We start from the raw sequence: 16,511 nt of genomic DNA, 5'->3' as shown, positions 1-16,511 counted from the left end.
CAGACATTCGGATTGAGTCCTCGGGAGAGCCGAGCACAGGGTGGTCAAAGGCAGAGCGAAGAGAGGTGCAGATGTGATGTTGTCATGGCCATACAAACCACAAATGGTTGAACATCGTCAAAGAGGGGGACGAGAAGACCTAGATATCACTGCCAGCCCCTGCAGTCATGTTTTTCAATGTCTGAACCACTTAGCAAATGAAGAGAGAGAGAGAGAGAGAGAGAGAGAGAGAGAGAGAGAGAGAGAGAGAGAGAGAGAGAGAGAGAGAGAGAGAGAAAGAGAGAGACAGAGAGAGAAAGAGAGAGACAGAGAGAGAGAGAGAGAGAGAGAGACAGAGAGAGAAAGAGAGAGACAGAGAGAGAGAGAGACACACCACATCTTTACAACACTAATGCAGCGGGGACAGCAGCAGTTCTGTTGAAAAGCACATGAAGCCCCAAGGCAGCTTTCTGGTCCTTGGTAATCTTCTTCAAATCTCATCCCTAATGCTCACTCACACCCAAACACCCATCTGAAATGTTCCAAAAAAGGCAGACCAGCCGCCTGGATGGCTGGATGGCCGGCTGGATGACTGACTGGCCAGCTAATTGACTGGGTGAGTGAAATCAATGTTGTGAACTGGATGTGCTTTTCGGCTCCACTAACAGTGCACTGGTTCAGTAAGAGTTCAGCATGCCACAGTAAATGGTGGGGGATTTGTGTGTGGCTCAGCTGGTAGGACACAGAATCACCGCCGTTACCATCAATTCGCAAGAGAGCCTGCTTTAACACGTGTTACCAAAAGGTGGAAGAGTGCATTATTATACAATGGTGCCTGGACGGGACAAGCGGAGCAAATCATACCGACACACTGAATACAAATTTTCAGATTCTAAGCATGTGATGCAGCCTGCAAGGCAATTTATGAATACAAAATAACAATTTCTTTTTTAAGCAATAAAAGAAAATAGCATAAACTAGTAGACTAACACATTCTTCTGAGTGGTCACTGAACACATGCAGTGGTTGAAATAAAGTCAATGCATCATGGCGACTGTCAAGAAAACAAAAGTGTCACACATTCAAAGAAATTGACAAGTTGGGGGTTTTTTTTGGCAGTGTGCGTAACTTAGCGTGTGGGGACACCCTCAAAGTGATGCTGCTGCAAAGCTGCTAGCACCAGATAAAGTGCGAGTCAGTCGAAAACCTGTCATGAAACTGGTCTTCAAGCTCCAGCATGCTTCTAAGCTCTCTGCTTTCAAACATGAAATCATCTGAAGCCAAATTGATGCTGAGGGGAGTGAAACTGGAAAGGGGTAACACTGCGCATTTTCCTACTCTGAAAGTACTAAACCTGTTATGACATCTGAATATGCTGTAGAGTGTGTAAAACTCCTGCAGGCACTTGGTGAGAGGTTACAGGACATGAAAAGTCAACAAAAGGAATTGAACATACTTGCTACTTCGTTTAACGTGGAACCAGCTGATTTGCCTGACAACCTACAACATGAAATCAATGAGCTGCAAAGCAATGACCTACTTCTGTGAGCAGCTCTTTTCAGAAGTGACTCATGCAAAGACTCAGTCCTGACTGACCCAAACCTGAAAAACCCGGTTAGTGTGATATATGTGGTAAATTATTTAGTACGGCCTTTGAAGGATGCTATGAAAACAGAAAAGGCCATTGAGAGTAAAAAGGTTCCCCACCCCTGGTTTAATGCATACAAGAAACAATGTATAATGATGACATGTTGTGTGCTAGACGGCTAGATGTTGCCCCCTGCTTCCAGTCTCCATGCTAAGCTAAGAGAACCGTCTCCTGACTGTAGCTTCATATTCAAGTTCATTAAGAACTCAACACAATGTCCAAATGCACAAAAAGAAATTCCAGCACTGTTTGTCCATTATTGACCACATGAACACACAACAGTTAAAAAAGCACAAGAAGCAGGAGAGTCAGCTGAGTAGTTCAGCGTCAGCCTATGTGAGGAGTTTACTCTAATCAAGTTTTCTGTTTTTCATTCACCTCCACGCCTGCTGGAGAGTCTTATAGCAGTAACAAGGCCACTGGTCTTTGTAAAGCTCAGACGGTAGTATACACATGTGCACACACAGGCTCAAACACACAGCCTTGCTGCATTTGGCCTCCTCTCCGTATCGTTTCAGGGCTTCAGTGGGATTTTCTTCCCCCTCATACGCAACCTAAACACACGCACACACAGACACACAAGGATAGCTGCATTAACTTGTGTAAGACACTGCATTGACTTCCATCCTTTGAGAGTAGCCGAACCCAAGAGCTAACCCTAACCAGGACCTCAAAAATGATGTTTTGCCTCATTAGGACCAGGCTTCGGTTGAGGACTACTGGTCCCAACAAGGTCACTGTTTATACTGGAACAGGTCCCCTGAAACGCGCATACACATACACATGCAAACATCTGCACACAGACATACACTTCATTGTTCAGGCAGGCTTCCGCTCTTACATCCTGGGCACCTCTAAGATAGGCGCGACATTGAAATGAGTCCCCAGGAAAATTGGATCCCTTCCACTGTTTAAATTCCATGAACTTTGAGGCATGCAGTTGCTAAGCAACAGCAGAGCTGCATCCCTCTCTCCGATATCCATTTTGGTTTAGTTTCTGCATTTTCCAGCTTTGACGGAGACCTAAGTTAAGCATCTGAAATAATTCTCGTTTAGGTAAACACACTTTAGAGGTATTCGACAGGATTTAGCAAATAAACAACTTCAAATCAATTTTCTAGCTGTGATATGTCATGTTTTTATTTACACAAAGGAAACATCGGAGTGTGATCAGAATTCTGTAAATGAAGTGATAATTTACATTTTGGTGTTGTGCAGTTTGTTTTACTGAGCGTTTATTTTCTTTCATATTCCAAGCATGCACAAGAGCACTGTAAGCTGACCAAAGTGTGTTTCTGCTCTGATGGAAGTCAGAGCATGTTCTGATTTCATGTCTGATGGGCCAGTAAAGCTTAAAGAGACAGTGTGTGTCTGTGTTTGTGTGTGCCTTTGTGTCCACTGCTCTAATCACTATAATAACTTCTGCTGAACACCACAGTCCCCAAGGGTGTTGTGTTTGTGCATGACAGACCAGTGTATGTCGGTGGAGGCAGAGAACGATGGGACTCTCAGTGGGATTTTTTTCTGTTTGGAGGTCCCTGCACGTCCCCGTATCCATCCAACTGTTTATTCCTCCCTTCAGCTCTCCACATGGTCACAATCAAAGAAATGCTGTCTGGTGTGTTGCCAAATATTTGATAAGCAGGGATGAAACGGTACACAAAATTCACAGTTTGGTGTGTACTTTGGTCGGTACGTTTTCGGTACAGCAGGGAAAACAAAGAAATGAAAAAAACAAAAAACATTTGTGAACATTCAACGGTGGCTCATTGTCCATAACTCTTACCGTAACAGTTAAGACACTCGTATACTGTCGTGTTGTCAATAAGAAACAAAACACTGGCAAAAATGTTTCAGAAGTCTGAGCATAAACACTCCCATAGCATTGCTTTGGTCTCAAATTGCAGCGAGAGGCTGCCTAAATGCTGTGTTTTTGTCTCATCCCACTAATCAACATATTCGGGTGATGCTATCATGAATGACGTGTTTGAAGCGTTTCCACAGACAAACCCAACTCCAGTTTAACAATGCCACCACACCGTTTGACACTAACCATCCTTTTTTGGTGGAAATAACCGGGAAAACCGTAATGTTAAGGACGAATACACATACCGTTACACCTCTACTGATAAGGCTTCACATCACCCAGATAGACCCTAACCTCATGGACAAATTTCACATAGGATTTCATTGCATGACCAGAATTTGATGATGTATGTTTGCATGTGTGTGTGTGTGTGTGTGTGTGTGTGTGTGTGTGTGCACACGTACAGCTTGGAGTCAAGGACTGAATCAATCAAGGAGCGGTTGAGTCAATCCTGTGTATTCTCATCAACACTGCTCACGGATCTCACCATGTCTGCCTCTGCTGCAAAAGTTTTCATGCGCCACGGCTGAGACCTCATCTGATTCAGAGGTTTGTTGACATCCTGCTTCATACCACACACTGTGCTCTTACTATCTCTGCGTTTCTGAGTCTGTTACAGAGAGATTTCATCTGTACAGGTAAGGAAATTATGACATGACAATACCGATAGAGAAGTCAGGGGATCACAAAAGTTTACGATTCATCCTCAGGGGAAAATGAAGACCTGTGCCAAATTTCATGGCAAATCACCAAGTAAGAAAAGTCAGGGGTTCACAAGGATACATCAGTACTGGTAGATGTTGAGATAAGAGGATCCATAAAGACAGTAAGATTCATTCTCTGGGGACCATGAATGCCTGGATAAACTTTCAAGGTGATCCACCCAATGTGCAGCAGCACAAAATAACTGCCCAACTGGAGCAACTTGAGCCTGTATATGTGAACCAGGACTAAGACCCGATTCAGAGGCTGCAGCCTTATTCGCAAATGTAAAAGCAACACTGAACAAGTCCATGCTCGTTACCAAATAAGTAGTTCCAGCATTACATTATTTCTTAAGACAAAGAGTTTCCATCAGTTATTACAGATCAACAAGGGAGCACGAAACTCTCAGAAATGAGCTGAGAATCTGAACACAGATTGTGTGATGTGGACACAAATGACATGAAGTTTAAGTCTGATATATGAACAATGTCAGAGCCTGTCATTTTCACCTATCTGTCAAGTGAGAAATTAAGCTATTGATCTGTTTGACGGGGCCCGGCTTGTTTGTCATCTTACTGTGAGTTCAAGAAGAGGATCGATATATATTCATCTCTGTACGTTAAGCTCAGTTATAGGTCTGACACGTTTAGCCTAGCTTAGCTAAAAGAGTGGAAGCTGTCAAAGGTGCCTTCCAACATCACCACTGTGGTTTTTACTACTCATCACAGGGGATTTAAATCAAATGCAGGGAGTTTTTTTAATTGAATGTTGATATGAAACGTGTTTCTAAATGGAGCTTCACGATAGGAAGTTTACATAAAACATCCCCAAAGGTCCAGCCAGTCCAAGACTTGATTCCTCTCTCCATCCTTCCTCTAGGACAGACATATTTCAGTAACTCAGTTGTTGTAAGACACCATTTGACTGTGTTCAGGTTTTGCTTTTTACAGTAGACCCATGCATTTATCTTATTTGGCTTTTAAAATAAAAATGTCTACTTTCCTGTAATGTGAGAGCTTGCGGTGAGTAACAGTGGCAGAAAGCTGGAATGAAAAATATTTTCTCAGGCTCTTTGCAGGGGGAGACCTACACATCATCACGCATATAAAGCTTGTCAGCACACTTCTCTCTCCGCCTGTGATTGTTCTCAATAACCCCCGTTGCCCAGATGAATGATGGCAGGTACTGGATGAAAGCCAGCATCTGCCTCGCTTCAGCTAAAAGTCTCTCTCTCTACAACGTTTTCATTCAGTACCATTCAATATCAGGCATCGCTGCACAAACCAGAGAGTGATGTTTAATAGAGAGGAAAAAATGGCTTAAGATGAAAGAGCAATCAGTTGCTCACATATGATTCGCTCCATCAAGTGTGACCAAGGCAATCTAAAGTGAGGTGTTTGTCAATATGCGGCTCAAAAGCCCACAAAAAAACCCTCGAAATGTGAGACAACTTTTTATGTGAACTTCTGAAAGCTGCTTCAGATTCAGCCGAACTCATCTTAAAACTAACTGAATGTGCCAGCAGAAGATTTGTCCTGCTCCTCCATCAATGCTAACCTGGTTAACTTCTAAATTAAAGTTACAGTACAGTTATACAGAAGCCCAACATTCAAAGATTCTCAGAAATGAAAATGAGGTTATTCTCCTATGATTTAAGAAACTTTCAGGGAAAATATGGATTTATTCTGCAGACAATGATGCGTAATATCTACCACAATGTCTCTATCTACTGCCTGTGTAGCACAGTGCATGCAGCACAACTACATCAAACTGCCAGGACTTTTTCTTTCTCCAGTATCTCATTCAACAAACAATCTCTGCCTGGTGATAGGTTTTTTTCCTCTCTATCTTGATCTTCTTGCTGCCAGTGTGTCTCTATCAGCCTCAGCGTGTTTGTTTGGAGAGCACAGCTCGCTCGGTACGACATGGAAGTACGTCAGCGTTGTTGGCTTGTGTTTTTGCAAAAGGCAACAGGAAGAGACCACTCAGAGAGCGGAGACAGGAGGGGAGGCGAAGGAGAGACGGGTGAAGTTGTGTTGGAGGGAAAAATATATAAAAGGAGGGAGGAGAGAGACTGAGAGGCGATGCACAGCGCGGGACTTTTGATAACTTAATAGATCCTGAAGACTCTTGTACCGACTGAGTGCTCCTTCAGTCCTCTCCTCAACAGAGTCACTGCTCTGAACTCTCTGTATAAACAACCCAAAAGCATGGATGGGAGTGATGACATGTCCAACAGGGTTTCTTCACCCAAACTGCACAAACACTTGTTGTATTGGCCCAAATATAAGATTACCCTCCCCTTTCCAAAACCTGTCTTTCACCTACTTCCATAAGCATCATGTAACACACCATCTGTGTAGCTTGTCCATCAGTAACTTAGTCACACTCCCCTATCAGGCTCTATGAAACGACTAGTCTGAAAGAGACATTTTCTGGCTGTCACCACTTTTCAGATTGTCTTCTTGTCCTTTCGAGCACCTCATCACGTCATTCTGTGACACCAGTAATTCTTGGCTGCCTGACAGATCCCCGGTCCATTTCTGCGGTAAAGTCGGGACATGTTTTCTCTCATCAGGAATTTACTTCCTCTGTTGATGCAAAACACATTACACAACACACTATAAGCAGACCTGAAGAAACTCTGTGGCGAGGTTGCAGTGGGATACCAGATTCAGGTTATACCGTGGGATGAAAATCGATGGTTATCATTTTATTTACACTTGCTTATGTACAGTATTGAATTCTACCATGTGAGTGTAATTACAGCACATGGAAGAATGGGAAGAGTGTAATCCCGTGTCCCCCGATGCTGTTGCAACCCTACTAGCCAGCCTAGCAACATTATCGCTAGAAACAATCTGTGATGGAACATGCCAGTAGGTACCACCTCCAATATAATACCACCCCGACATTTTCAAGTGTGATTTTCCAGGAAAACATACCTCCTTATATTTAAGGCAAAATAACATTATATATCAGTAATGTGTCGCCATGCAGATAGTTGTCGCCATGCAGATAGCCATGCAAATTTTGAGCAATCTGTCTCTGCCTCCAGCCCAACACAATGGAGTTGAATGGAATGTAATTAGTTGTTTCAAAGCGGTAAAAGACATTTAAAAATTCAACCACTGTCACTTATTCCATAAACTGTGTCCCTGTTACTTTGGATCATCTACGGACTTCGCTCAGTTTTCTAAGAAACTATTGGTTTTCAGTAAGAAAGGTAGTCCCAGTGAAAACCGGGAGGTCACAGCACGGTATCAAGGACCCAGTCTCTGGCGAGGGGAGTTGCTTTTGAAATTTTTAACAATAATGTGAGCACCGCAAAAGAAAATCAACTCGGCTCAACTGTATGCGGTCGAAAGCAAAAAGCTAAACCAAACGAAACTGTCTTGTGCCTAGAAACCATATGAGTAAGTCACTATTATTACTGTAGTTTGAGTAGATGATGTCTGAGTCAGTAGCACAAGAGAAGCTGGATCTTTACCAAGCTCTTCGTCGAGTGTTAGGATGAACAGACAGCAGTTTCTGTGTTACTTGTGTTCTTCTGGCATTGAGCAAGGAGATAATTAGAGTAAAAGCAGAAGTTACAGTCATCTCTTTGTATGTCGTTCTCTTTGTCTCTCCTTCTCCTGCCTGGATCAGCACTAATGCTTTGATCTTATTTTTCAAATAACAAGGCCCCTGGGTCTACTGTACAACAGTGAGAAAGAGTCCAAACTACAGTGTGTGCGTGTCTGTGCAGGCGTTCATGCACATATATGTGTACAAGTACACATACTTTGAGTATGTGTTGAATATCGTCTTGCTTGTGTCAGACACTTGCCAAATTTTCCCTCAGGGATTAATTCTTCATGAGGATTTTCTTCTTCTTAAACACTCACTCCACTTTTATTAGCAGAGGATACTGCAGTCTATTAGTGATTTTCTTGTCTGTGGATGCTTAATTGGTATGAAAGTGCCAATTAAGCATTTCTGAATTGCCATTCCAGAAGGTGATAAATTGAATGTTGTTACGTTTCCTTGCATTAGGTGTAAAAAAGTAAGCATGAGATTGGAGAAGGACTGATAACAGAAAGCGGCCGTTCTGTATTTTTGCTCATTAATCAGGAGACTTTTAAAGTCAGGGAATGTTGATTAAATGCACAGTGTTTGCTTATGAATAATGAGGAGATGCATGGAAAAGTGGAAAGTTGCAAGGCAAGGACAGTTTGTTCTCCAGCAATTAAAGCTACCACTATTTCTGGCGTTTTGTCAGATTTTGTGTTTCTCTTTGCTGATGTAAATAACATCATCTTCCCCATCTTGTTTGTATCTCGTTCTCTTTCCATCTCTCTGGGCAGACAGGATGTTTTGAGGAGGAAGACAGCAGGGTCACGGTCTGATCCAGAAAGTATGATAAAGATCAACCATTTCCTTTGCATCATATGCATGCATGCATGCGTGTGTGTGTGTGTGTGTGTATGTGTGTGTGTTCCTGTGTGTGTTCCTATGCGTTTGTGTTCACATCTAGTCCTTCAGGGCATTATGTCTTCCAATGTGAATATACATCGGTGCCACATTGTAATCAGGTACATCTCATATAAATTCATCATAAATTGTGTCTTAATGGTTTGTAGAAGTATTAAGCCACTAACAAAGACCAAAATTGCTATTTTGTTGGTGTTACAGGACATCTGCTCATTCAGACCAAAAAGAAAAACAGTGCTTCTCTGGCTCTGCCCTGTTTGTCTTGTAATGAAAAGTGGCATTAGAGGAACAGATCGACATTTTGAGAAATACACTAACCGGCTTTTGCTTTCTGGCAGAGAGTTAGATAAGAGGACTGATACCACTCTCAAGTATGTCCACTAGATATATGGCTGCAGCCAGCAGCCTTGAGCTCAGCTTAGCACAATGACCACAAACAGGGGGTAGCAGCTAGCCTGGTTCTGGAAACAGTGACTAAACCTGCTCACTAATGCTTCCAAAGATAACCTATAAACCCCTTGTCATGAATGCCTTAGGAAGCAGTAGTCTCATCTAAATGTGACTTTTCAGTAAAATGCCACATCCTGTTCATGCTGTTGTGACGTAATATAAGTTGTTATCTAAGCAGCCCAAAGTGTTATGAGCAAGCACAACTAAGGCATTACTTTCATTATCAGTTAATCTGCTGATCACTCTGCAGGTTATCTGATTGTCATGATAAAAAATGTCAGGAAAAAACACTCAACTCAACTTCCTAAAAGTCCAAGGCGATGTCTTTAAATGTCTTGTTCTGTCTGACAAATGCTCCGAAACCCAGAGATGTTCAGTTTACTGCCACATAAAACAAAGAAAAGTGGCAAATCCTCAAAACTGAGAGGCTGGAACGAGCAACTGTTGGGTATTTTTGCTCGAAAAATGACTGTTTTTCTTTTAGTATAAAGGCAAAACACAAACAAGGCCAAGCAGACAAAAAAATGATTTCTGGACTGAGGACAGGAGGCTGGACATGAAGGGCCAGGTTTGGGTTAAAGGAGGGGGGATGTTTTTAGGTCCCAGCCGAAATGTCTCCTGCAGGAGGTGGTGTGTCGGCGTGGAGGGATTCCCGCTCCTCTGAAGTCTGGCAGTCGGTATCTGGTTACTCCTGTAGGTCTGCCATGATTACCCTCCACTCACATTCCACAGCCCTCATTTACTCCAGTCCACACAGGAATCTTACAAAGTCTGCATTACACACAGGACAAATACACACTGGCTCACACATAAACACAGGGACCAACAAACCCAACAGATCTCCAGTTAAACCAACTTTTAACTCAAAACATTCATGTCAAATTACCACGCTCGCTGCCCCCACTTCTTCAAAATCACCCATCCTTTTCTCACAAACTCTCTGTCAATAGAAAAATGCAACACAACTTGGGAGTTTCGACAAAGACTTCGACTGAGGTCTGTGTTGCCGCTGTAGTGCTAACCTGGTTGTAAAATGCCCAAAATGCTGTAATCCACATGGAGGCGTTTGTCACCTCACACCAAACTGTGAGGGGGGGCAGCGGTAATGTGGTGGTTTTGCCCTCGAGTTTGTCTGTTACCTTCCTGCTGGGAGGAATGGCTTCATGGCAGACTGGGCGCCCAATCAGCTGCTCATTGGGCCACATGTTGCAAAGTTCTTCTGTGATACTGCAACAGGACGTTATGTACTTTCGCAGAGAGCATCCAATTCATGACATCAGTGTTTGTGCACATATCTGTGTGCTCATGCGTGTGAACAGGGTATCTCTGGTGCATCCTGCCTTGTGTGCATTGCCGTGCCTTCAGCCTCGTACTTGAGAGTCATCTCGTCTCCACACGCTGCTTCCTTCCTTTGAAAATGAATTTCCCATTGCTTTATTAAAGTCAGCTCTCTGTCAGTGAGTCTGACATAAACACTGTTCCTCTGTGGGGGGTTTTGGCCTCTGGGAGAAGGGCCCAATAGGACAGAGGACAGCGCAATTCATAATCAAGAGGAAGGCAAGGAAATGGCTCTTCTTGTGTAACGTAATTGAAAAAGAAAAGGGAAAGGATATTGTCGTCATCTCGAGCTTGTCTCATTCTGATATTGCACCTATCAATCATATTTCATAGGGCATGTTCTGTGTGTTCACTGACATTTCTCTTGATTTATCATAGTAATAATACGCATATACTGTGCGTATAAATATACAGAAAGAGAAGGGGCATTGGAGAGGGAGCTGTATGTGATGATTAAATGTGATGTGGTGCATGTGTGTGTGTGAGGGGGCGGGGTAGAGGGCTTAATATATAGGATACGTGTGTGTATGCAAGAATATAGACATCCAAACGATCATCTTTTTATCAACATGCATCGAAAGATAAAGTTCCCATCAGATTTGAGCCTGTAAAACTTTCAGATACAAAGTATTTGATACCGGGTGGAGCATCGGTTAACAAAATATTCGATCAAATAAAGATTCATTCTCTTTTATCCGTAAAAGAGAGCTGCTGATCAAACTTAGATTGCTTAAATAAATCACAATCAATCAATTATTGAGTTGGGTGGGGTTGTTTACCTATTTGAGCTTTGGCAAACACATATGACTTCAGCAGCTCTGCAGACTTCAAAGTCAATACTGCAAAGACTGAATGTTGCTTCAGATGCTTAAATTAACAATGAAATTTTAGATATTGTATGAGGTCTCATCCTGGGGGTGATGTGTTTGATAAACATTTAACATTTGATGAGGACAGAAAGAGAACATCTTTTTCTCTCAGCGGAGACAAATGAGCTGGCAGTGATTATCCGTATTAATGTCCAGAAAAACAACTTTTGTTCTGTGATAATAAACTGAATATTTCAGAGGTTTGGACTGAAACTAGCTATTAGAAGACGTCCACTTGGCCTTAGGGAAACAGTGATGGCCAGTTTTTTTTTTTTTCATCATTTTCTGATATTTTAATCGGCCATCAACTCAGGAAATTATCAGCAGATTAATCGATAATGAAGGCAATAGTTAGCTGCAGGCTTAGCCGAATTTAAATCTGAGCTACTGACTTTTATGTTCATCTCAATGCTGTTTAACTATTGTTACTTGTACTACAAGCACATCATCACAAGATCATCACCACCTCTTCCTGAGACCAATGATGCATGAAAATCTACTCATATCAGTCAAAAGGTTTGGGCCCATCCACATAACCACTGACATACTGGGTGCAGCGGGTGAGTTAGTCATTCCAAGCACTTCAACATGATACCAATAGAGAGAATTGGCACAACCGCTGATAAAAGTGCCAAACCGGATGCTGATGAACTTAACTTGCCGTCCACAAATATACACATCCACATGCTTTTGCATTTTAATACAGGCCTTCTTCCTGTTGACCGAATGATTCTTCTGGTTCCAATAACCCACAAAGATACTGGCATCAAAGATCACAAATCCTAATTCCACCTACAAGCACAGCATGATCAATACTGGCTCAATATTGATCACATGGAAAATGCAGGACTTCTTCTTTCTAATGACGATATAACATCTCAATCTTTGGGCAGACAACCTATAAAAGCTTTGAAATATGAGGGCCTGATATTTGAAGTGGAGATCAAAGATTGTGTGTGTGTGCACATACGTTTGAGCCACTAAGTATACTGTGTTTGAGTGGGCTTTTTTTCTGAGATTCACTGAGGTTAGAAAAAATATGACTGCAGGCCATGCTGGGGCTAAATAAGCATAAGAATGCCAGAAGTGACTGTCCCCTTCGTTAAACCCCCAACCGACACATCCAGCCCATAACATGGCTAGACTGTCCCCACCCCGACACCTCCACAACCTCCCATCACGGGGCCCAGCCCCCCCCCCGCCTGCTGGGAGCAGGCAGATAGACAGACTGTCTTATCCACCCCCCCCACCCCCCCAGGGAAGAGGAAGAGGGGGATGGAGGGTCTGGCTTTGTGTCTACTGGCACAGACGAGGACTTTGTGTGTGTCCCCACATGCATGCATGGAGGCACGTGTGCAGGAATACGTGGACATATACACACACAAGCACACACACACACACACACACACACACAGGGAGGCCAATAACATATGACTCAAAGCACGCAAACGCAAGGACAAAGCATACCGAACCCTTTGATCTATATATATACCACATATATAGGATGTCTCAAACAATAATGCAGTTTAAGATGCCTCACGTTCCAGATAAATCTACAACGCATTATTTAAACAACGAAGAGGATGTTTACATCACATTTAATGTCAGATGACAGTCTAATTAGAAAAAAAAATAATTCCTGAAGTGAAAAGGTCAGGGCAAATTCACACACACAGCACAGGCCAAGCAACCCCCACTAAAACCACCTAGACAGGCGTGTAAGGCCCCACCTACTGAGCACAACCCTGTTGATCCTCCCTACCCCCCAGGTCTATATACACACACACACACACACACACACACATATATAAATACACATAAAACACAGTGCTATAGGCAGCATGGGTGTGTTAACCACAGACAAACCGCACGCCGGTTTAATTCTTACAAAAGGCTGTCCAGCATGCAGGCTGATAGCATTTCATTATAATAATAAGAATAAGATGGTGGGACAAATGTAGACAGCGTGCAGTCTGAGTCAGATCAAGGTGGTGACTTCCAAAGGCAACATCTTCTTTCAAGTAACTGACCTATTCTCTAATGTTCAAAAAGATTTGTAAAAGACAGTAAAATATCCACGCACAATTTGTCATCTGCCCATGCCAATATCAGACCGCTGACATTAGATTTTAGTGAACTTTAAAGTGGATTTTGTCCCTGTCTCCTGCAGTGTAAATGCTGTATATCAGGAAGGGATCCTTCCATGGCCAGTATGCAGAGGAGGGCTGATTACAGCAACCAGTACGTCTGCCAGTGTACATAATGGTCGTGTGGAGAGATGAAAGCACTTTTTTCATTCCATTGAACATTAAATTGACAATTTTAAGAACTGATTAATCATCATAAGTAATTTTTTTTAAGCAAAAAATGCCAAAAATGTACTGTGCCCAGCTTCTAAAATCTGAAAATGGAGGATTTTTGTCTGTTTGCTGGACAAAACAAGAGGTTTGAATATATTAGCTAAGGCCTTAGGAAGTTATTTTTCACTATATTATGTCATTTTATAGACATTTATTTACATTTATAGACATTTATTGGTTGCCTTTATATTTTATATATGGATCGATTGAGGAAAACTCTTGTTAACTGCAGGCCTGTTGAATAAAGCTAAACATTCCCTTAAAAGCAAACACAGAGAAGTCTAATCTGTGAGTCTGTGTAGTCTAAACAGACTGTTCTACTTATTCAAGCTAATTATACAACATACAACACCGCCTATGGACAAATCAAGGATGAAAACAAAACTCAGAAGCATCAACCAGACGTCTGCACCGGCTACAAACCAGGCCGAACCACATACAGCCAACAGGCGACTGCTCAAATACTGTCTGTCATGGCGGCACAAACAGCAGCCAGTGACAGTACACAACAGTACACAACAACTTCCATGACATCGACAGCCACACAGCAAGTAGTGAAATACACACATTTTAGCGTCAGTACAGCCAGCTGCAAGCAAACACAGACACAAAAACACATAATGAAGGTGTTTCACTCACATTTCTTGACGCCTTTCATGGAAGTGAAGTGTTCATATCCAGGTGATAGTCAGGTCCCGATGCACTTGTTGCTGTGATGAATATTTTTTGGTTGTTGAGGGAGCTCCCCATCTCTTTCCGCCGTCGCTTTTAGCAATTTAGTCTTACTAGAAAAAATACAGGCATAAGAAATACAATTTAAAAACGGTAGCTGATATCATTACCAACACTAGCTAACCACTAACACGTTAGCTAGCTAGCTAGCTCCCCGAGTTGTTGACTTACATTTAAATGTTGCTTTAATAATAGTTTGGTGTGAGGCCTGAGGGCGGCTGCTTCAACTTTCACGTCACAGTCTGTTTTCCACTTTTCGTTTTATAATGGCGTGGCCGCAACTGGCTGTTTGATAGCTGACATCTATATTTCTTAATTAAAGGATGCAAACTTCCCCTGACTGCTTTTTAACGATGGACGTCAATCTTACCTCACCGTGGAAGTGTAATTCCCTTTTTCACCACACAGGCTGAGTGACATGTACCAGCCATTACAACCTAGAGAGGCGCTGTTTCACCAATTCTAAGAAATTCGATTTAAAAAGCTGGACACCACAAGGGAAGAAGTGTCTGTTATATGACCTAATATTACTATATTGATTGATTGATTTATTTATTAAAATGACAGCGATAGTTTGGTGACACAATGAGGGAGCCTTATTTCCCAAGGGAAAATACCACTGCATTTAAGGAAGGGAGGAAGAAGGACGGTGAGGATTTCAGAAAGGTCTTATAGGTATTTATTCAGTTAAGTGTAAAATTATACTTTATGTAAATCACGGTCAAAGCAGTATTTCAAGGCCCTCTTCACACAGCCAGAAATGCTCGAGACTTTGTGCATTCGTTTTCTTGAAAATAGTAATTTTGAGTCTAATAATACTGGGACCAGTTTATGAGATGCTCAAGTGTTTTCCTTGGAAGCTGCTCACAAAAACAGCTTTCATGTCTACGATACTCACACAGCCTGACTAGAGATGTCTGTAATAGTTTTAATGGAATTATTGCTGGGCAAAATCAGGGTCATCCTGTCTGAGGGAAGTTATGGATATAGGGTCATTCCTCTCTCTCACGCGCACACACACACACACACACACACACACACACACACACACACACACACACACACACACAAAGCTTCGAGCCGCTTTAGTTGTATTAGCAGGGTTAGGGATTATTGTTGTGAGGGCATGCAGACAGCCATGAGTTTAAAGTGCATGATGTCAAGGAACAGGGTCCCACCATGTGGGCCAACCCCCTGGTGGGTTGTCATCTAGTAGTCTCTGGTATTATTTATCTCCATTTTCCATTAAGTTTTCTGTCTGCATTTTATGGTAAATACAAAGATACGAACGCAGAACTGCATGTGCTGGGTACAATCATTAATAAAACAGAGGGGAAAGAGTATAAATATGTTTCCTTGGACAAGCGGGGACTTTTTACAGTCAGACAGAACACTGGCTGTCGTATTTAGCAATTTGGATTTCTGTTTATTATTCTTAGTCTGAATTATTGTATGTGTCAGCTAATACATACAAATACTTAAGTGTTACATACGTTGTTTTTCAGCAATGATTTGGTGATTACTGATATATACAAGCAATAAACAATTAGGATTGCGCTGGACAGTATTTCAAATTTAGACTTCTCTAAACGTTTTCGTCATCTGCTATTCAAACTCGTAGGAAAAAATGGTTTAAGGGACTCAGAGGAAATACACATACATGCTCCATTTCAGTCCCGCCTCCACCACTGAGTCAGTGTCACTAAATATTGCTTTGTCTCTCGTATTCTAAATAAAATTCAAGGTTTTTCAAAGCGCTGTCGAACAGAGCCGAGGGTGGGGGTTGGATGGCGTGGAAAGTGGGTCTTGTGAATGTAGGTCTCTGAGACTGAGTGTGTGTGGGTAAAGCAGGCTTACAGTAGTAATCCTCTTCACAGACACCCATCTGACTAGCAACAGGACGAGGCCCAGACAGACACACGCACACACGCACGCATGCACACACATAGAAAGGGTTTGTTAGAAGGAAATCCATTTTGTTTTGTCTTGTTTTTCGAAATACAGTAGGTCATAAATAGGCCACCGTCCCTAATCGCACACGCGCTTTATATCTAACGCGTTTAAATGAAGTAGTAATCTTCCAGAGCATT

Source organism: Chaetodon trifascialis, chromosome 20, assembly GCF_039877785.1.
Source record: "Chaetodon trifascialis isolate fChaTrf1 chromosome 20, fChaTrf1.hap1, whole genome shotgun sequence".
In the NCBI taxonomy this organism is placed as follows: Eukaryota; Metazoa; Chordata; class Actinopteri; order Chaetodontiformes; family Chaetodontidae; genus Chaetodon; species Chaetodon trifascialis.
The sequence above is the reverse complement of the archived record's forward strand: the minus strand, read 5'-3'. Positions refer to the sequence as shown.